This window comes from Pan paniscus, chromosome 18 (genome assembly GCF_029289425.2).
Source record: "Pan paniscus chromosome 18, NHGRI_mPanPan1-v2.0_pri, whole genome shotgun sequence".
NCBI classification, from domain to species: domain Eukaryota; kingdom Metazoa; phylum Chordata; class Mammalia; order Primates; family Hominidae; genus Pan; species Pan paniscus.
In genome coordinates, this window is record NC_073267.2 from 88,195,045 (window position 1) to 88,218,442 (window position 23,398).

General features: G+C 41.1%; 1 protein-coding gene across 1 annotated transcript in view; it reads left to right on the forward strand.

The window, feature by feature from the left end:
* WWOX (WW domain containing oxidoreductase) overlaps positions 1 to 23,398 on the forward strand; it is a 1,111,113-nt gene that overhangs the window by 361,203 nt on the left and 726,512 nt on the right. The gene's annotated exons all lie outside the window — the stretch shown is intronic.

A 23,398-nucleotide genomic window follows, 5' to 3' on the forward strand; every position in this document is an offset into this window, starting at 1 on the left:
GTGTCTGCACCCTTTTTGTTTTGTTTCTGTTGTCTTCATTAATAGACCTTTCAGGAACCTTCCTGGGATCTCAGATAACAGTTCTTCTGGAACAGGATTATCCAGAGGTAGCAAAAGCTCTCCTGCAAATATTCCATTGCACGACTTTAAATAAAGCAGCAAGAAGTCTTTTCATTCAGTTCAGATTTGCTACTTGTTCTCTTGGTTCCTTCAAAGTAATGACTAAGTACAGGTCTTTAGATAGAGAGCTGCACCAACCAGGTATTGCTTCATGTCTTCCACGTACATCCTGAGAAAGCAAAGGTGAATTTCACCAATTGGTAGGTGGAAATAGAAAAACTTTTGATTCTTTTTTTCATTCACCAATCTTTTTTTTCCCCAAATGCTAAGCTTTATTTGGGGAAATCTCAACAGCCGTTTTTATAAGACTCTGCATTTACAACATTTGTGGGGGCTGCAGAGGACGCACATGAAAATAACATGAACTGGCCAGGTACGGTGGCTCATGCCTGTAATCCCAGCACTTTGGGAGGCCGAGGCAGGTGGGTCACCTGAGGTCAGGAGTTCGAGACCAGCTTGGCCAACATGGTGAAACCTCATCTCTACTAAAAATACAAAAATTATAGCCGGGCGTGGTGGCGGGCGCTTGTAGTCCCAGCTACTCTGGAGGCTGAGGCAGGAGAATGGCGTGAACCCGGCAGGCGGAGCTTGCAGTGAGCCAAGATCGCACCACTGCACTCCAGCCTGAGAGTGAGCACGAGACTCTGACTCAAAAAAACAAAAAACAAAACAAAACAAAAATTAGCTGGGCGTAGTGGCAGGTGCCTTACAATCACAGCTATCCGGAGGCTGAGGCATGAGAACTGCTTGAACCTGGGAGGCGGTGGTTTCAGTGAGCCAAAATGGTGCCACTGCACTCCAGCCTAGGTGACAAAAAAGAACTTTACGTGGGCTTAGTAACTTGCCTGAATTCTCATGCTGGAGTTCGTATCCCCTTGTTTCTAGAAGAGAAATCCCTCAGATGTGAAGGTGTGTTCCATGATTTTGCCGGACTTGCCCTACACACTATTTTATTATATATTCTGCCCTCTTCTATTCCCTGCCAATTAATTAATTGTTTCATTGGTATAGTTTTTTTTAAAATTATTTATTTATTTTTTTGAGACAGGGTCTTACTGTGTTATCCAGGCTAGAGTACAGTGGCGTGATCACAGCTCACTGCAGTCTTGACCTCCCAGGTTCAAGCAGTCCTCTGGCCTCAGCCTCCCAAGTAGCTGGGACTATTGGCAATGCCACCATGTTCGGCTAATGTTTTTGATTTTTTTTAGAGACAAGGTTTCCCTATGTTGCCCAGGCTGGTCTGGAACTCCTGTGCTCAAGCCATCCTCCCACCTCAGTCTCACAAAATGCTGGGATTACAGGTACAAGCCACCATGCCAGGCCATTGGTGTACCATTGTTTTTCGTAAACATTTATTTATTTTCTTCTATTTACAGCATATGTGGTCATTTAAAATTAGTTTATAGCATATAAAAGTAAAAAGAATATAAATTAATTTTTTAGCATTAATATTAGTGAAGATAATCTGACATTTAAAAATACATGTCTATATGTGTATACATACATAGAAGTATATATATAAATACATACGAGTACTAGTGTCTGCTAATAGGTGGCGCCACTTTTTATCTGTGTGTGTTGGGGGTGGAATTAGCATGTAGAGGTTGGCAAAGGGGACAGGAGACTGTGGGATGATTAGTATATTCTTATTTGGCCTGGGGGGGAAAAAAAATCTTTCATTTCCAACAATATTCATTCTCTGTGTCACCTCAGCATTTAATTTACTTCCGTCACAAAACTTCTTGAAGTTGTCCCAGGCTAGTTGGTCCTATTAATTACAACCTAGAGGGATTCTATTAGTAAACTAATGGATTACAGTACCTAAATGGAAGCCAGCAGATGACTTTGGAAGGACTGATCTGCGAGGGCCTTCTGTGTGAAGATTAAATGAAGCTTCCTTTAGCCTTCTCAGGTGGCCACAGTTTCCCATAACGTTAGAGATTATCTAGGCCAAGGCTATTAATTTAGAGATTAAGAAGCCAAACCCAGAAAGGTTAAAAGACTGTCCTAAGTTCACAATGAAAGAGAGTGGTGTAATGCCTTTTTCACCAGGCTCCAAGAAATTTGCCTATTTTATGTTTTAACGGACATGGTATCCCCAGCATTTTTAATAAATGCCCTTTTCTTGCATAAGTAACTGGGTATTTCCGAGTGGCCTACAAGTGGAGCGTGATTTCATCTTTCATCAAGAGAAGCAGCTTTTCCTCCTCTTGTATCCGTTTTCTTCCTTTTCTAACTATCAAGGTCATGCGGTATCTGCCATTTTGCATATTCTTGCTTTGCTTCATGTTTTCTTTAAACTCTGTGCACATGAATATTTGTGGTATATGGCTTAATTGTAAGCGATCAGGCATCAATGGCTTTTTATGAGGCAAAATCTACTTTCTGCACTTGCGTGTGCCATTATTATAGATTGCTGATGTTTGCCAATGGATATTCTTGGAAATCGTCTTCTGGTTTAAATGCAGTTAAGTATTTAAAAATAATACCAGTGACATGTTTGCATTTACATTCAGCCTGAAGGCCTACTTGATGCTGTAACTGAAAAATTGTTAGACTAGATTTTATTTTATTTTAATTCTTTTTGAGACAGGGTCTTACTCTGTCACCCAGGCTGGAGTGCAGTGGTGCAGTCATGGCTCACTGCAGTCTTGACCACCCTGGCTCAGCTGATCCTCCCACCTCAGCCTCCCGGGTAGTTAGGGCTACAGGCACACGCCAGCACACCCAGCTAATTTTTTGTATTATTTATAGAGTTGGGTTTTTCACCATGTTGTTCAGGCTGGTGTTGAACTCCTGGGCTCAAGCAATCCGCCCACCTCGGCCTCCCAAAGTGCTGGGATTACAGGCATGAGCCACTGTACCTGGACTCCACTATGCCTTCCCCTCCCCTTCCCTCCCTTCCCCACCCTAAAGAGTCTTGCTCTTTTCCCCATGCTGGAGTGCAGTGGCACTATCTGGGCTCACTGCAACCTGTGCCTCCCGGATTCAAGAGATTCTTGTGCCTCAGCCTTCCAAGTAGCTGGTTTTGCAGGCATGCACCACCACACCCAGCTAGTTTTTGTATTTTTAGTAGAGACGGGGTTTCACCATGTTGGCCAGGTTGTTCTCGAACTACTGACCTCTCCTCGGCCTTGCAAAGTGCTGGGATTATAGGTACCCCGCGTGGCTGATACTTTCCTTAGTTGTTTTCAGTGTAATAACCTGTCTTCAGTCTACTCTATGTCCTTTTCTCTCCTTTCCTCCCTGAATACTCAAGCTTCCAGTGCACAGATTTCTCCAACCCTGAATGTGACTGATACCAACACCATACTAGCTCTTCCACAGATGCCTGTTTGTTTTGCAGAACACTGGCCTGAATGACTCAGACTTGGAGCTTGAAAGAGGGAGAACTGATGTGGCCTGTGGCAGACGTGTCCAATGACCTGCTGTGTCCTTGCTTTTGAAGAACTAAAGAGTAGACTTGACCACTTTTTAAACATGACATTTGATCCACGTGGCATAGCGAGGATGGGATCCACAAGATGGAGTGATCTTTACGCCATCCTCCTGACCATAAATACTAAACGAATGCTCTATTTCAGTTGAGTTTTTAGTTTGCTCTGTTACGTGAGGACACATCACTTGCACCTCAGTGTGAGTTTGAAAGTGTTTTCTCTGGAGAATAATGCTGAAGAAATAGGCCCTCCAGGTATCAGTAGGGACAGGGGTATCACTAATGTTGATTACTAAGTTCTTGCCACAGGTAGAAGCCATGCTACTGCCCAAGTTTCATACTTGAAGAGTGGACATCTGACACAGTGTTGGTGTTTTTTAAAGTGTATGACTATTACTGTGTTGCTTTGGAAGCTTGATGCCATAACAAAAGTGCAGAATTCCATGTCTGATACCTTTCTGACTTGATGAAAATGAATTGTGGATACAGATTTCACTATCCATGAATTGTGGCCTTAACTTTCTCATGTACTTATTTTAAATCAGAGAGCCCACCTGTCCAATTCTAGCTTCTCCTGGGCATCCTGTATTTGACACAGGCCCTCCCAGCATTCTGAGTCACCGTCTGCTGCTCTTGCACTGTCCGTTTTCCAAATGAGGAACTCATCGGTAAGGCCAGAAAGGAAAGGGAGAAAAAACAAACAAACAAACAAAAAATAGGAAAAAAAGAAAGAGCATATTTACAGATGGTAGAGAATTCTGGGCATGAGAAACCCAGCCAAACAAGTAGAATGTGTGCATAGGTGGGACTGCTGATCTTGTTTTATGAAAGAAATAAAGGCAAGTCAAACAGATCCTTTCGCAAGGATCCCCATGTGTGTATATCTAACCCAGTGACAGGTAAGGCAGCCAGGAGCTGCTGTTATTTCAGTGCAAAGCTGTTTTCACAATCACAGCCATGCGCAGCTCAAAAACCCTCACAGGTCATGCCTGAATACCTTCAATGTGCCCCGTGTAAAAATACACTGCAAGTCGATTGGACATGCCCTATGAATTATACCTTATTTATGATCGTCGAGCCCTCCCTTTTCCCATCATGCTTTAGAATTATGGGTTGGAGCAGTTTTTAATACTCTATTTATTTTAGGGGAGGAAAATGTTTTTCTTTAACCACAACATTCATGCAATACCAACTGCTGGCAGTTTCCCCAGCATTTAAGGAAATATTGTTGTAAGAATTTTATGTTCTGTACTTCAATCAGCTAGAGCCAGCAGTATCCCAATGGAAGGACCCTCAACAGACCATTTTCAGCATTTTGCTACAATTAAACTCCTCTGGTTTTAGCCCTCAGGCAATTTAGTACCTTTTTACATATGCACATTATGAACTTTTGACCAGGGTCTAGCAGTCATATATTAGAATGCTGCTCTTGAAGGCAGGCTTAACAAGTTCCTCTGAGTATTACAGTTGGAGTCAGTTGTGGAAAAGGTAATTTAAGCAACTTGCAGCGAGGCCATTCAGAATCTCAGCGATGATCCTAAATATCTTTCTCTCTTGCTCACACTCTTTTTTTTTTTTTTTTTTTTTTGTTTCCTCTGGAAGCTGGTAGCAGGAGCTTTCAAAGTCTGTGATTGATCTTTTATTCAGTAGCTAACGAGGGCTGTGATTCTATTAGCGCGCTACAAGGCAAGAGAACAGTGATTTAATGAAGTGTCTAGTGAGCCGGCCATAGATTTATCCTGTTGTCGCTAATTTGCAGCGCAGTTGCCAGCATAAAGGAAACTGCACTCACACTGCTATTAAGCAGGTATTTCCTTAGTAAATTGTTGTAAGGTCAGGTACAGTTACCTGAGCAAAAGCAATGCCTTACCTCTTCAGTGTCTGCAAATGACAGCCGCCGTGCTGAGAGCTCACTGAAGTGGAACCGGGAGATCAGAGGTCCGTCTCCAAGTCGCCCTTAGCGGAGGCAGGAGCAGATGAACTGCCAAGTAGGAGTAATAGAGTCATAATTGGTGATTAGAACTGGAAAGGTGCAATAACATCTTAATACAAACTGGCGTATGTTATAGTTACTGTCAGTTGTTGTAAACTCGTCCTGCCGCCTGGACTAGTTACGCTTCCCTTGATTAGCTCTGAGAAACGAGGCAGCGGGCACTGGGGCAGCCACACAGACAACATCCAAATTTTTGTTGCTTTCCTGGGTCTTGCCCTGTCCTTACTGTTTTCCTTGGTCACGCTGTTCACCCCTTAGGACATACTACAGTAACCTTTTCCCACCACCGTGGGAGGACTGTGATTTTGTAAATGTCCTCTGGTCTCTCCTCTTTGCAGGCGCAGTGACATTTATGCACACTGGCTTTGAGGCTCATTGATCTTTTGTTTTATTTGCCTTTGCTGAGGCAGGGGCAGGTCTTTGTTTCATGTCAGATCCGTATCCCACTGCAATTCTGTGTTACTGTAGCAGATTTGGGGTTGGCATGCCAGAGTGAAAACACGAAAGAAAATAAACAGGCAGCACTGAGGAATTATACACTTGAGCTTGGTATTTTTCTTAACGCAGGGCTATTTTAGGTGCAGTGCGCATGTTGGAGGTGCCCTTGCAGGTATAGGTAGGCATTGTCCATCCGTGGTAAAAAGCAATAGAAGAAATTCTTACCCGATGCTTAATGAATTGCCAGGCTGGTTAAAAAGGATAACCCTTGAAACCTAGGGTGTCCAACTGCTAATTTATATAGACTGGAGATATTTCCATGCCTCGCAGCAAAATTTTTCTTTAAATTCACAGAAGCAGCAGCTATCCAGCATTGTCCAGATGTGCTGAGTAGCTGTCATTATTGATAAACATGTAACAGGTCATTTGTATTGTTTTGAGTAGGATATGGCTTATCAGGATGCGTAGTAGAGAAAAATGAGATGAGGTAATGAGATCACATACACTGAAGCATCTTACGAATCTGGGACATAGTAGGTTCTCAATAAATATTTTTTGATTCTGCGACTGTTAGAATCTGTTGGCTGAAACTCTGTCATGTGGCTCTCACTTTGCTCCATAAAACTTGGGTAATTCTAATGCTTACTTCACCCCAGGGCTGATGTGTGTTAGGTTAGGGTTTATGATCAAGTAAAGAGTTTAAAGAAGTGTTTTATGAGGGAGTTCTGTTTGCAAGTGATCACCTGGTAATTTAAGAGGGTGAGCTAAACTTCCTCATTTTCTAGTATGGACCTTTGGGGCTCAGGACGAGGATGTTAAATTTGTACTGCTGGTGGAGCTGCCATTCCATGAAGGGAGTCTTTCTCCAAGGGAACAGAAATCTTAGGTTGTTGATCTGGAGATCAGAACCTAGGACAGGCAAGGCAGTGGGCTGTTGTAGAGTAGATGAAGCTGATCAGAGCACACCCACACCAGTGACAACCGGTCAGGACCTGGGAAGGGCTCTGACCCGTTCATCTGAGAGATGTGGCATGAGGAACACTAGGACCTAATGCTTATTGCTTAATATTGTGGACAAGGGACTCTGTGGGTTGTCTAGTACTAAGCAGAATGGAACGGAAGGATGGAAGGAAGAGAGGGAGAGACGGAGGGAAATGGAGGATGACAGGGAGATGGAGGGAGGCAAAAAGAAAAAGGGAGAAGGAAAGAGAGGAGAGAGGGGAAGGGAGGAAGGAAAGAAGAGAGATAAGGAGGAAGACAGGGAAGGAGGCACAGAGGTAGAGAGGCAGGGAGATAATGGAGATCCTGGCCAAAAGTTAATGCTCAGTTTCTAGCAGTCCGCAGAAAGCACCTTGACCAAGTGACTGAATACAAATAGTATCACAAACTACTAGGATTTCTTGGGTGCTTACCGTGTGCCATATTTCCTTGAACCTTCATGGCGATCCTTCAAGGGATCCTTGTTTTCTAAAGGGTAAAGGTGCAGGTTAGAGGCTATGTCAGAAGCAAGTCAGGATTTGAAAGCAGATCTGTCTGCATTTGCCCCTCTGTAAATCCAGAGCTGCTGCCTCATTTCTTATGTTGCCCCCACCCATGCAGCAATTCTTCCTGGGAGGCCTCATTGTTCATATTCGTAAAGGGCCCCATTCAGTCTCCTTTTTGGAGAAATGGCCACTGCCACTCTCTGTTCTGACCTGGGGGGAAATGTTAGACCCTCAATAAGGAAAATCAGAGAAAGAAGAAATAAAACATATTACTCCATTCCCATACTTCTGTGAAGAAATACACGAGACTGGGTAATTTATAAAGAAAAAGAGATTTACTGAACTCACTCGTTCCACCTGGCTGGGGAGGCCTCAAAATCATGGCAGAAGGCAAAGAAGGAACAAAGGCACATCTTACATGGCAGCAGACAAGAAAGCGTGTGCAGGGGAATTGCCCTTTATAAAATCATCAGATCTCATGAGATTTATTCACTATCAAGGGAACAGCACAGGCAGATCCCATGGCTTTGACTCAGTTACCTCCCACTGGGTCCCTACCATGACACATGGGAATTATGGGAACTACAGTTCAAGATGAGGTTTGGGTGGGGAGACAGACAAATCGTATCATAGAATCATAAAAATTCCTATTTCTAAGGCAGATGAATAATCCTGGTTGGAAATCATACTGATTTAGAATTAAAACCATTCAGCCTTCTTTACCATTTCTGAATGTGGCCCTGAGGGAGGATTTGTCTTTTGCTATTTTCTTTTTTTAAGAGATGGGGTCTTGTTGTGTTGCCCAGGCCACTCTCCAACTCCTAAGCTCAAGCAGTCCGCCTGCATCGGCCTCCCGAAGTGCTGGGATTACAGGTGTGAGCCACACATCCAGCCTGGGGGAGGGTTTGTTAAAGAACTGTCTGTTTTATCACATGACCACAAGTTAAAATGTTGGGCAATGTCCCTGAATGATATCTTTTCACTAGTAACTCACATGGACCCATAATCTCTGAATTTAACATGCTTTTCAGGAATGTGTTCATATTTTCCACCTATAAAACCTGTTTTAGTAATTTACTCCCTTGTAAATGTTCCTTGGTATGTAAATTTAGCATATTTCCTTTTAATTGACCAGGTAAATAATACCCACCATCAGAGGGCACCAGTAGTGTAATCACCTTATTTTTTAAAATGTATTCTGTGTTTCATGATTTTTTCTGAATAACTGATCTTTACAGTCTGAATTGCATTCTGTTGGGCTTGACTTACTTTTAAATTAAAAGAGACTAACACATTAAACATTAAGAGGTCACATAGGATAATCCATTTATATAAAATATGCAGAGTAGGCAAATTCATAAAGACAGAATACGCATTGGTGGTTTCTGGGGCGGCGGGGAGTAGGGAATGCCTGTTAATGGGTACAAGTTTCTTTAGTTTTTTTTTGTTTTTTTTGTTTTTTTTGAGACGGAGTCTTGCTCTCTTGCCCAGGCTGGAGTGCAGTGGCACGATCTCTGCTCACTGCAAGCTCCGCCTCCCAGGTTCATGCCATTCTCCTGCCTCAGCCTTCCTAGTAGCTGGGACTATAGGTGCCCGCCACCATGCTTGGCTAATTTTTTGTATTTTTAGTAGAGGCGGGGTTTCATCGTGTTAGCCAGGATGGTCTCGATCTCCTGACCTTGTGATCAGCCTGCCTTGGCCTCTCAAAGTGCTGGGATTACAGGCGTGAGCCATTGCACCCGGCCATTGGGTACAAGTTTCCTTTGGGGTGGTGAAACTGTTTTGGAACTAGAGGTGATAGCTCTACAACACTGTCAATGTACTAAATGACACTAAATTGTACACTTTGAAATAATTTATGTTATGTGAATTTCATCTCAGCAAAAAGAGGCTAACACATAAGGAGACATATTTTGATCCATGTGGCATATTAAGCTGCTGCTGTTGTTTTTTAAATATTCCAGCTGCGTGCAGTGGCTCACACCTGTAATCCCAGCACTTTGGGAGGCTGAGGTGGGTGGATCACTTGAGGTCAGGAGTTCGAGATCAGCCTGGCCAACATGGTGAAACCCTGTCTTTACTATAAACTCCGTCTCTACTATAAATACAAAAATTAGCCAGGCTTGGCGCTGGGTGCCTGTAATCCCAGCTACTCAGGAGGCTGAGACAGGAGAATCACTTGAACCCGAGAGGCAGAGGTTGCAGTGAGCCGATATCTCACCTCTGCACTCCAGCCTGGGCAGCAGAGCGAGACTCCGTCTCAAAAAAAAAAGCAAAAAAAATTTTTTTCTTCCATCTGTATCACACAGTTGCAACGTTGTAGCATGGGCAGGAAATAATTGGGTTGTATGTAATGCCCAGTAAAGTAAACAGATCTTAGAGAGGGACACCGATCCCTACACTGCATGGGGTTATTCACAGAGCCGTGGGGACACTAAACATACCTTGTCTCTTGACCATGCTATTGATTAGTTATGTGTTTGCCTGTGTTATTAATAATGTATACCTTGAAAAATCTATGTGCATTATAGTCTTTGATCTTGTCATGAATTTCAAAGCCAAAGATTCCATTTTCCTTCTTTTTAAAAACAATTTTTCAAAGAGGTAGGCTGGAAGTAAATTAAAAAATTTTCCCCTTTCTAGCAGAGGACTTTTTTCTGATCACCACCCATGTTAATTAGATATGCATGTATGTGTATGTATGATGTATATACATCATACAGTCTATATATACATGTATACGCACATACACATATATACACATATTTTAAGGAGAGAATTATAAAATGATCAATTCAAGCTTACTATATGCTAGAGGTGAGGAATATTTGAATACAAGTCTTATCTAGTAGATTAAAACAGAAATTAAAGACTGTAGACTAAGGCAGGATCAAAGGACCTCTTTTCATTGTTCTTTTATTGTTTATTGACTTCAAAAAAGACTTTTTAGTTTAAACTGACTGTAATGTCTCTTGAATGGTCTTTTGTAAAATGACTTTGAAAACTCGGGGATAATGTCTTCATTAAGTGGAGAAAAATCTTGGGGAAAATATAACTGTAACTTGGCTTTCATTAGAGTAGAAAGAGATAAAGCTTTGCTTAATTAATGTCTGTTTTCCCTCTGTTCAGAAGTATAAAGAAAAAGGGGACTGAAATTAGTGCTGATAAAAGCTTGAAATAGACATTATAGCACTGAAACTTCTTTTTCTTCCTTACTTAGAATGTGGAAGAACATACTTCATACAAAGCTATGAAGCATATTGGAAGATTTTAGGTGCCCTGTCTTCCTGGATATAAAATGACTCCAAACTCAGTGATACTGATCACCCTGGCTTCTTTTCCACCTTTCTCACTTCATTGTCTTTTTGTGTGTTTCTGACATCTGTTGACAAATGGGCAATCTTGGGGATGGGGGGTTCCACTGGTATATTTTCTTTACTGTTTAAGAAAGCTCAAAATTCTCTCTGCTCTTTTCCAAGCCACCAATCAAAACTGACACTTTCTAAGTGTCCTCTTTGCCCTCTGGGAATGTTCATGGCCTCTGGGAGTCCAAGAACTACCTTTACACTGGATCTTCACTACTTATACTATTGTGTGGCTTTCTACCAGTTCTCTGCTCAGCTTCTCTTTTCTGGAGACCTGATATGCTTTGTTAGCTTAGCATGCTGTTCTAGGCTGCCTTTCTTTCTTTCTTTTTTTTTTTAAACTTCATGGTGAGCAGAACACTGTACTCCAGACTGTGAGGCCCCACCTGTGCAGCCTGTTGGCTTCTCATACCAGCTTCCTTCTCACCTTAACCCCATGTATTGTTGCAATGGCAAAAAAGAGAATTGCACAGAGGAACACCACCTATCAGAGTTCACACTGAGTTTGCAGATTCATCCTTTTGCTTCCACCCATCCCATGGAATGCCGTTCTTGGAAGGGTCATCTCATGGTCCATTGTCGGCCCTCTTAGAAGAGATTTCAGGCCTTCTCTTGTAGCTTGATAGTTACAGGGAGTGCTAGGGTAAGTGGAAAAAGCACATGACTTGGAATAAAGACTTAGTACACATCCCGTGTCTGATTTATACTAACTAGTTCATGGACCTAGCCTAGGTTACTGCACCTGTTTGAGCCTCAGTTTTCCTGTCTGCAAAGGAGGGATGATGGTACTTACCTCAAAGAATTGTAGTTGGATCAAATGAGTTGGAGTGGGATACAGCAACAATCTGTATTCTGATTTCAGCAACACTATGCAGTGTAATTCCATATTATATTATACCACATCTTCTGTGGGTCTTTCTTTGGGGGAAGCTAACATTTTAAAAGGTTTCCCTTTGTAACCTGTAACCCCCTCTACCCCAAAAGTATATTCAAGAGAGAAACTTTTGGTATGACGATGTCTTACATCAGTAGTTCTGAATGACTTGACTTAGCTATCTTTTTTGAGTCTCTCAAAAGATAGATGGATGCATAGATTGATTTTGTTGTAACAACTGTTCAGTTTTGCTGGCCTGACTCATTTTCAAATACTCAAATGCCATTGAGTCAGATTTCAGAGGCAGGTGGTGATACCTCAGGTTTGAAGTTGCAAGAAGTCACCACATGTTTGTTATGGAAATCGTCAGGGATATTTATTCCCTCTCCTGAGAAGCATAATTGAGCCTCCAAACCACCCATCAAGATACCTGCCTGTAAAATATTTAAGAACTGGTACTATGAAGACATTTCCCTTATGCAATTTGTTTTCCATCTAAGAGCAGAACAAGGAAAATATAGCTGACTATAAGTTACAAAGGCAAACTCTTAAGCTACAAAATACATCTCTTCACAGGAGCACTTGGAGAAGGGCTGAAGGCAAACCAAAAGTGAGCAAAAAGGAGACCAGCGTTCTGAAACAGAGATGACAGGCTCCACAGTGAGGGTGATGATGGTGTTATGAATTACCCATTCAGTTTTAGACTAGACATTCCCTGGAAGCATGTCATGGGGTGTGCAGAAGGGCTTTTGGATAAAAGGGGTCTGGTTAAGAGATGTTAAAAAAACAAACTTGAAAAGCATAGCAGGCTGCCAGGACATGTCTGAGTACCTCGCAGATAGTGGGGAATAGTCTATGGATTCTGCTTACACCATGGACGACCAGGCTGGGCCATGGGTTGTGTTTTATTTCCTCTCATTTTATAGAAATGTTACCAGGCATATTTTCCCTGTTTTCCTAAGAAGAGTATCCTCTCAATGCTAGCAAGCCACAGGGCCAAGTGACACCTAGAGGTGATCCTTTGGTTATTTGCTAAACAGATCTAAAAAAAAACGATATCTGTAACCTGGGATTAGATAGAGCCAATAAGATGTAACTGAAATTCTCAGGGATTCTAAGACATCTACATTGTATGTTGGTATGTTATTGAAGGTGATGCTAGCTGCTATAACAAATAAGCACGCCTGTGCACAGTGGCTCAAAGATAGTAGAAGTTTATTTCTTGTTTATATAAGATCCAAAATGACTCTTGCCAATTAGCAGGCTGCTCTCTTCCAAGTGGTAACCCAGGAACTCAAGCTCTTTTCATCTTGTGGCTCAGCCATCAGACACATGTGGCTTCCAGCACTGCCCTGCTGTTGTCTGCACAAAGCTGGTGGAAGAAGTAGGAATTTGCAGGACCATGTGTGGAGCATTTTAAGGATGAGGCCTGGGAGTGACACAAATCTTAGAACTCCAGGAGGCTAGGAAACAGAGCATAACCTTGTGCCCAGGAAGATGTGGGGCATAGTACATCTTTGCCTCACCTGATGGATGTATTGTTTGTTTAAAATCACTTTGGATTCTCATTTACCTTTTCCCCCTCAAGATCTTTGTTTTTGACTTTGGAGATAACCAGAAATAACTAAGCATGCTTCCTGCCCTCTACGATTTCATCCTCATGGGGAAGCAAGACCCCACTCTTTTATTTTCATTCATTCATGTATGTATGTATGTATGTATGTATGTATGTATGTATGTATGTATGTTTGAGACAGAATCTTGCTCTGTCGCCCAGGCTGGAGTGCAATGGCACCATCTTGACTTACTGAAACCACCTCCTCCTGGATTCAAGCCATTCTCCTGCCTCAGCCTCCCAAGTAGCTGGGATTACAGGCACGCCACCACACCTGGCTAATTTTTGTATTTTTAGTAGAGATGGGGGTTTCACCATGTGGGCCAAGCTGGTCTTGAACTCCTGACCTCAGGTGATCGACCCACCTCGGCCTCCCAAAGTGCTGGGATTACAGTCATGAGTCACCATGCCCGACCAGCAAGATCCCGCTGCTATTGTCCAGTGTGGTAGGTACCTTTGCCTACCTTCTACTATACAGGCTGGAACAGGTGATATTGTGCCTACTTCACAGCCTTCCTAGCAACTGAGGATGGCTGTATGACAGATTCTAGCCATCAAGTAAAATCAGAAACCAACAGCACGTTTCCTTGAATACCTTTTGCTTTCTATAAAATGGTGTGGCGTTGCTGGTATTTTCACTCTTCCTTCCTACCCTGGATGCTGATTTGATGCTTCCAGCCTTAGTGGTCTTCTTGCTTCTAGGACCGAACAGGGAAGAGGGAAAAGTCAAAAGAATGACAGAAGGTCCTCACGTTGCAGAACACTGACCAATGTTGGCAACTACAAGACAATCAGGCATGATTCTTCATCCAGGATCTGCTTTTCCCTGTCCTGCCAATTCGTGAGCTGCTAATAAACATTCTGATGCAAATATGGAATACAGATTTCAGAGGGATTCTGGGTAACCCTCGGAGATGAGGATGCTTTGCGAATGTAACAGGCATCTCTCACCTCATTTGTCTGGGGGAATGTTTACAAATGCTGATTAAGTTTTGCTTCAAATGGGGAACAGTCCTGTGCAGTGTTTCTAGGAAGTTACCAGCTTCATCATAGGAAGATGTTCTCCGTCGTTTGGATCTTTTTCACCAGCACCTTTTGGTTGTGGTGGTTTGGGATGTGATGATCTCAGAACTTTACATCCTCCATGAAATCTCTGCAGCGATAGTTGAATGTCTTGCCTTTTCTATTATTGCCCTTTTTCTTCTGTGACTTTGTACTGAGACACATTTATATTAGGGTAATGGCCTCATGCTATTTGAAAATCTTTATTTGGGCCACATTGGTTGGAAGATAAAAATATATAAGCAATAGTCCCTGAACATCATTTGGCCTGAACTAGGCTAGAGTTTCTCTTAATCAAAATAATAACGATGATTTTTCCATGCCAAGGAGTGGTGTCATATCATGAAGTAGATTTATGTACACATTAAATAAACTTTTACATTTTAATGTACCAATTTGCAATTTTTTTTTCTGTTCACCAAAATATTCCAGATAACGGTTATCAGTTTTTGATTCTACACATACTTCAAATACTATTAATGCCAAATCCTTCTTTAGAAATGTTACCTAATTCCAATGTTTCACTTTATTCAGTGAAGACATTCCTTTGATTATTCTGGTTAGGTGTTATGATGCCAATTTGCCCACACATTTTTTTCTTAGGCGCCTATGTTTGCAGTAGACAGATAGTTGATGAAAGCTCAAGGTTAAAACAGGAAAAAGTAACACAGTAAATACCTATTTTTGTGCATAATTCAAATTAAAACCCCAACCACCTAGAAGCACGAATGCAAGGAACTGGCTGCATATTGCATTCCTGTGACCTGCTGTATTAATGATGGAATGACTAACGAGGATCAGAGGGAATGTGGTCAGCCTCTTATCTCATAAGCCAAATGCTGCATATTCCAAGGCTGTCAATTCTGAAAGCCCTTGTTCATTTTTAAATAATGAAAAACTTTGGGGCCTTGTTCATTGTTTCTAAAGGAAGACATTTAGAAAATTTAGAATATAAATTTCTGTTAGTAGAAACTAATTTATCTTGCTGTTCTCTAAAGTGTACTTGATTTGAAATATGTGCCCTGAAGTTTTGCTATGTTGAAAAAAATGATGAGCCGGGTGCAGTGGCTCACGCCTCTAATCCCAGCACTTTGGAAGGCCAAGGCGGGTGGATCACCTGAGGTCAGGAGTTTGAGACCAGCCTGACCAACATGTTGAAACCGTTTCTCTACTGAAAATACAAAAATTAGCCAGGAATGGTGGTACACAGCTGTAGTCCCAGCTACTTGGGAGGCTGAGGCAGGAGAATCGCTTGAACCCGGGAAGTGGAGGTTGCAGTGAGCCGAGATCGTGCCATTGTTCTCCAGCCTGGGCGACAAAAGTGAAACTCCATCTCAAAAAAAAAAAAAAAAAAAAAAAAAAATTATGTCATTTTGTTGTCACAGCGTCAGCAGAATAAATCTTAGATCAAGATGAGATTACTGCGCCACTCCCTTCTTGCCCAGTCTGTGGTTTAGCACGGGAAAAAGCAAACTAGGGCCCTTGGGCCAAATCTGATCTGCAGCCTGTTTTTGTGCCACGTGCAGGAGAACATTTTTAAATTGCTGAAAAAATATGAAAGGAAAAATATTTCAAGGTGTGTGAAAACTACATGAAGTTTAAACTTGAGTGTCCTTAAGTAAAGTTTTATAGGAACACAGTGTTGCTTATCTTTTATGTAATGTTTGTTTGCTTTGAGACCGAGTCTCACTCTGTCACCCAGGCTAGAGTGCAGTGGTGCGTTCTCTGCTCACTGCGGCCTGCATCTCCCATGTTCAAGCGATTCTCCTGCCTCAGCCTCCCAAGTGGCTTGGAGTATAGACACGTGGCACCACGCCTGGGTAATTTTTGTAGTTTTAGTGGAGACAGGATTTCACCATGTTGGCCAGGCTAATCTTGAACTCCTGACCTCAAGTGATAGACCCGCCTCAGCCTCCCAAAGTGCTAGGAGTATAGGCGTGAGCCACCATTCCCGACCTTTTTATGTATTGTTGATACAGTATGACAAGGGAAGAGTTAACTGATTGCAACAGATTAGAGCACAGCATGAAGAGCTGACAATATTGACCGACTGGCCCTCTCAGACAAAGTTTGCCAACACCCAGGTGAGCAGATACACTTATCTGTGAGCAGACGTGATTCAGGGGAGATTGTTGTCCCTCCTTTCCCAAGGAAATGTGGAAAGATGAGAATGTTGCCACCAGTGCTGATATGGAGCATTTTTTTTGGAATTCTCTTAAACAAGTCCCAACCTTGACTTTGCCTGTGTACCCTATTCTTTACTCCCAGGTCTTTGCAAGGTAGCCTGTCAGGTGTTAGCTGAAGATACGGCAGCCCACCAGTGGTCCCCTGAATGCCAACAAGAGTCACCTCTAAGATGATCCAGCCGTTGCATGGTGTAGCATGCCTAGTCCTTGCAGCAGGCACGCTGCCATTCTTCTTCGCCGTTGTTACCATATTAATTTAGGCATGATGAGGAGAAAGTGGGCCTCCCTTTCCCTGTTAATTCCTTGGAGGAACTTCTGTTCGAAATGAATAGTCTTGAAATATGTCATAAAGTTACCTATCAGGACCACTTTTACAGAGATTTAAATGTGATAATAAGAATGAAAGAAAATGAAGTGACATTGAGGACGTCTTCTTTTATAACAGCTCTTGGTCTTGCCTGTTAAGCACGCTGTAAAATGACTGTTACACGTTTATGGATTGAAATGGTTCTGCTGAAATTTGAAGTGTTAACATTGTTCAAACTTTCATTACTAACACCTCTCACATTGTTAGAAAACAGTTTTATGTTTGACATTTTGATCATACTAACCTGGGACATTTTATGCTAAAGTTCTCATTTCATGCCTTAGGAATCCCCTGCTTATTTTGATTTCAGCACCTTTCTGTAGGAAGCCAATAGCTTATGTTTGCACATCTTACCCCGATGCACTCTAAACCGATCATCACAGAAGATATTTTGTAGTGATGAAGAAAGCTTAAATGTCTCATTTGTCAGATTGGTTTGGGTAGAAAATAAGGATTTCCACCCCTTCATCGTGGTTCCCTTTTAGATTTTCTTGTTTGCTTTTCTTTAAAGCTGCTGTTACTCAAACGACAGTCCGTAAACTGCACTTTATTTTTTATAACAGCTTTATTGAGAGATAATTTACATGCTATACAATTCATGCATTTAAAGTGTACAATTCAGTGGCTCAGTCTATTCACGGAGTTGTGCAACCATTGCCACAGTCAGTTTTCTTACCTGAAGGAGAAAGCCTGCACCCCGCATTTTTTACCTCCCATTCTCCACTTCACCTCTTCCCCAGCCCCTGCGAACCCCTAGTCTGCTCTTCATCTCCATGCGTTTGTATATTCTGGACATTTCTCATTAATGGGCTCACACAATATGTGGTTCTTTGTGAGTGGTCCTTTCACTTTGCATGCATCATGTTTTCAAGATACTGCACCTAATTTTTCAGTTCCTTGTTTTTTCTTACAAATACATTTTTCAAAATGAGTAAACATATGTACAAAAATATTTAATTGATTTAGGCACGCCAGGTTTATGAGATTCATCTTTGTAGCCACCAAGAGCCACCAACAGTGCTAACATAGCCAGGCATTCTAAATGTGTTTGTCAGGTGCATAAATCTGTGATTGATAAAACCACTGCTCATTACTTGGTTCTTAAACTCTCCCTCAGTATAGCTGTAGGGACATGCAAAACAAAGGCTGGCTCATTAATAGGATATGTCCAGAGTTCTGCTTTAGAAATCATAATGTGGACATCATTGATTTCTCTGATGCTGGAAGCTGCTGCTGCTGCTTCATCTTTTATCTTCTCCTCCCTGTGTATTGAGAGCAGGGACCTCCTTGTGCTGTTTTGGGCTCTCCTTGTTCACCCAGATTGGCTGCATCAGCACCTTCTTAAAATATTAGTGTTGCTGAGATAGGAGCTTTTGGTAGATGGATAAACTGGGATTTGTAAATATTTTGCTTAGTTTTTCCCAGAGTTTTGCAGAAGAGAGTAAGGTGTTGGTTTGTTATAAGGTGGTCCTTTATAAAGTTTAGACCTATTTTAATAAGGCTGACTTGGGTTGAAGATAACTAGAGCCATGACTTTCATCTTGATGGACAAAGAGTACTCACTCTACTTTTTTATTTTGTATTTTTATTTTAGTTCATTTCATTTAAGACAGCGTCTGTTACCCAGGCTGGAGTGCAGTGACGAGATCTCGGCTCACTGCAACCTACACCTTCTGGGTTCAAGTGATTCTGATGTCTCAGCCTCCCCAGTAGCTGGGATTACAGGCATGTGCCACCAAACCGGCTAATTTTATGTATTTTTTTAGTAGAGACGCGGTTTCACCATGTTAGCCAGGCTGGTCTCGAACTCCTGAATTCAAATGATCTGCCCACCTCAACCTCCCAAAATGGTGCAATTACATTTTAAAACTCTACCTTTTAAAAATAAGAACCTGGACAAAGAGGTATTAAAGAATGTGTCTCTTATTAGTTTATTATGGTAATGAGAAGAGTTTGGATTTGGACCTACCTAGGTTTTTCTTTCCTCCAGCTCCGCCGCCCCAACTCCTTACTCATGCTTCCTCTGTAAAATGATCACTCCCCAGTTTGACAGGAATTGCCCCTGGAATCCCATCTGGTGTTCTAATTGTTACCAAGTCCAGGCAAATCTTGCCTGTGATACAGGTGGTGAAGCTACTGGATAGAACTGGAGCATCTAACTGGTGTGAGATGGTATCTCATTGTGGTTTTGATTTGCATTTCTCTGATGGCCAGTGATGATGAGCATTTTTTCATGTGTCTGTTGGCTGCATAAATGTCTTCTTTTGAGAAGTGTCTGATCATATCGTTTGCCCACTTGCATGGATGAACCTGGAAACCATCATTCTCAGCAAACTATCGCAATGACAAAAAACCAAACACCGCGTGTTCTCACTCATAGGTGGGAATTGAACAATGAGAACAGTTGGACACAGGAAGGGGAACATCACACCCCGGGGCCTGTTGTGGGGTTGGGGGAGGGGAGAGGGATAGCATTAGGAGATATACCTAATGTAAATGACGAGTTAATGGGTGCAGCACACCAACACAGCACATGTCTACATATGTAACAAACCTGCACGTTGTGCACATGTACCCTAGAACTGAAAGTAAAATAAAAAATACATATTAAAAAAAAAAAAAGAACTGGAGCATCGACTTTCGTTTTCCTTTCAAGACCTGTCCCCCATGATCAGAGGATGAAAAGTCTGCTTAAATTATAAGCTAGCTAATTGCTTCTTCAGTTGAAGACCTAAATGAGTTTTAAAGTGAAATGCATATCTCTAAGGGCTAAGTAGCCAACACAATAGGCAATTGAGATAGGAAAGACTAATTTAGAAAGGGTTGTTTTGTTCGTTTTTCTTTTTCCTTCCCTCCCTTCCTGATTTCCCATATTCTTCTTCCCTCTTCTCTCCCCTCTCCCCCTTCTCCTTTCCGTCCTTCCTCCTTCAATTCCCTCTTTCCTCTTTTTCGCCCTTTTATTTAACATTATAAATACGATGGGATTGTGTCTGCAGCTTTTGTTGGTAATTAAATAAATTATTTATACATTTAACACAATCTTGAATTACCAGGTGATCATCTTAGGCACTCAAAAGCATAAGAGCCCTTGAAAGCAATATCTAAGCATAGATATTCCATAGCACGTCTTACAATCTAAATATTGCTTTTAGTGTAATCGAAGCAGCAAGAGTAGTCACAGCAGTTGATGGACTATTTTTCAAATTGATTTCAAAAATGTATTTAAGGGGATGATCTTCTAGTCTAGATTACCTATTGATTTTTAATATGAAAAGCTCATTATGTAAGCAGTAACCGCATATAAAAACCTAGCAAACCTTTGCATAAATCCTTTAATTGAATTTCCAGAGCCTGTGGTTCTACCTTTTTTTTTAATTAAATCTATTTCTTTTTTTAAGTGTTACTGTGTAATTTGCATGCTGTGAAGAGGCCCTGTCCCAGATAAAGTGCCATTGATCCTTATTAAACCTCACCTCTGGGCTTGCTTAAAACTAACTGGAAAAATTAAAGTGTTCATGCCGCAATGCACTTATAGCTTGTGTGATAGGATTATGGAAAAAATAATAAAACTAATTTCCAGGGGAGAATTTCTAATGTGAGATTTTATTTTTTTTCAATTTGATAATTAATAGTGAAATCATATCATATATATAAATCATATTTTAGCCTATAAACTGAAATGGCAATTAGGAAAGATAATATATACTTGATGTAAAACCATGTTACGTGCGGATAATCTTTTAGCACTTTAATTTTTTAATTGTAGAAGGAGAGAATTATGAATTCAAGTCAAACACATTAAATGGTGGGTTTCATCCGAAAAATCTGATTCTTTTACTATGTACTATATTAGTGGATTTATAATATTAGTGTGAGGAAGTATAAAAGATATGGAAAAAGATATTCTGGTTATGTTCGTGCTAAAATGTGTGTATTAGAATTACCAGGGGAAAGAAAAATATAAAAGCTGCAATAGGTTTTTCTATTTTTTAATACCTAACATTTGTTATTTTAAAAGCAATAAAATCCCCTAAAGAAATATTCGTAATCAATAAGAACACAAAATATGGAATATATTAACTGAGTTATAAAAATGTTTGTAGTATAGCACAAAATGAAAAACACAGCAAGTTATGTACGGTTTAAAGTGTAATCAATTTTGAGGTTGTATACAAGGATATAAATGATAAATACAAGTAGTAGCATTTTTAGTAAAGGCTGTTACAAAATACTGTATTTATGGCCTATTCCATTCTTTTTATAGCTCATTAATGTAGAAAACAAACAGTGTATCCATCTTCTCAGACGGTTTAAAATTCCCTTAAATGATGTTTTTAAATGTAAATAACTGAGCTCATTTGATCTGGTTCTTCCTTAAGCCAGTGTTAGCATGAATGGCCATATTCATCACCCCGGGGTTGCTTTTCAGACTCCGGAAAGAAAAAGTGATGATAATGACGTATTTCCCTCCCTTCCACAAAACAGGGCCAGGTGTAACACAGTAAGAACAAATGGCTTGGCAGCCTACTCTCCTCTCTCGAAGCCCCATGCCCACCTTGCTGTTGCACCCCCCACCCCAAGGAAAGCCTTCCCACCTTTGGAAGCTGCATTAATTCTTCCAGGCCACAAGGGGGCCGTTGAGTTACTGGTTCACTGCGCTGGCTGGCAGGAAAGAGTTTTAATGCAGGCTCCAAAGGTGCTTAATTTCCTGTGGTCCTTATGAATATGCATACAGTATGTGCTCAGCAATCTAGCAGTTCAAACTAGACAGCTGGTTCTGGTGGTGAGGGTTTTTTAAGTTTATTTTTAATTTATTTATTTTTTCTCTCCCCTTTCCTTGGACAAGCCCTTTCTGAATAAGCTGAATCTGTAGTATAATTTCATTAACTCATTTCCAGTATTTAATTTGGTTTTGATATTTCCATCATGGCCCCTTTTCTCCTTTGATTTTGTCATTCTGTAGAAGTCGATAATCTGTATTATGATCAACAAGGCATATTGCCATGACTGTAGGAATCACCAATTTAGATATCCAGGCTTCCTAAAATATAAGTAAGTCAGATTTAGCATTACTGTTTTCCTGAATGTAGGAGTATTTGGAAAAGGAAAAAAAATTAAACATACATCTTGGAAAGCAGAGAAAGGTGTTTTGTTTTCTTTCTGTTTGGATTAACATATTCTCCATCACTGTGTAACTTCATCCAATATGTATTGAATCCCTACTATGTGTCTGGCACCACTTCAGACAGTAAGGATATGGATATGAATTTGTGTCAGTCAAGCCTTCCAGGATCTTATTATCTAGAGAGAAAGATTAAAACATATGCAAATAATTTTGATAGAAGCAAAGACCTAACTCAGCCTGAGAGGAGGTTGGGTTTAGAGAATGCTTTCATTGTAATGTTTTAAAGCTTTTGTATTTATAACTATAGTTTATTTGGACTTTATGATTTACCAAGTAACTTTAGATGCAAATATGGTAGTACTGTGAAGATTATGGTTTTTGAATGAAGTCACTTTGTGGCATGATGGTATAGAATAAGATATTTTCATAGTGAAAATGGAGATAAGACATGTCTCATTCCGTAGAATAGACTGTCACTGCTCTGGTTGCCTCCAAGGAGGAAACTGTTATAGGAATGATTGACATGGAGGTTCATCTGTAGAATATGCACAGCCATCTACAAATTGGGAGCAAGGGCCAGGACACGAAATACAGTGACAGCCTCTGGCCTGGGAGTCTAGACAGTGGTCAAAGGCAGGATTCATGGAGTTTCCCAAGATAAGATTCAAGACCCAAACTAGGAATGAAAGCCCGGCTGAGGCTGGCACCAAGTAGAGGCCTCCAATAATGTTGACCCAGCGGGGCTGCATTGTTCACTGCCCCCTCCTGGGAAGGAGGAGCCAATGACAATGGAGCATCTAAGAGACAAGAGAAAGGGAGTGTAAAGGTGAGGATTCCATGGCTTTACACTCCAGAAATTCAGGCTAGCTTGTTCTCATTGAAGCAGTCATACCTTCTCGAAGGCAACTAGATGGATTACAGAATTGTGCTGGGTCCTATGGAGTGTCAGAAATAGTGAAGCTTCTGGAGCTTCACTGTCCAATATGGTAGCCACGTGTGACTATTAAAATGTAAATTAATTAAAATTAAAAATTCAATTGCTCCGAAATAGCAGCCACATTTCAAATCTTCAGTAGCCAGACGTGGTTATTGGCTACCATATTGGGTAGCACCGATATAGAACATTTCTACCATAGCAGAATGCTCTATTGGATAGATCTGCTTTAAAGCATTAGTCCCCAAAGTGTGAAGGATGAACCACTTGGGTTCCGAGAGGAAACATTATAACTTCTGTTTATACATTAAACTCTTTCATTTATTATTAAACATCTCAACACACTTATTGGGTGGCAGGTACTGTTTTAAGTGTTTTGCATATATTTACATGTACTGT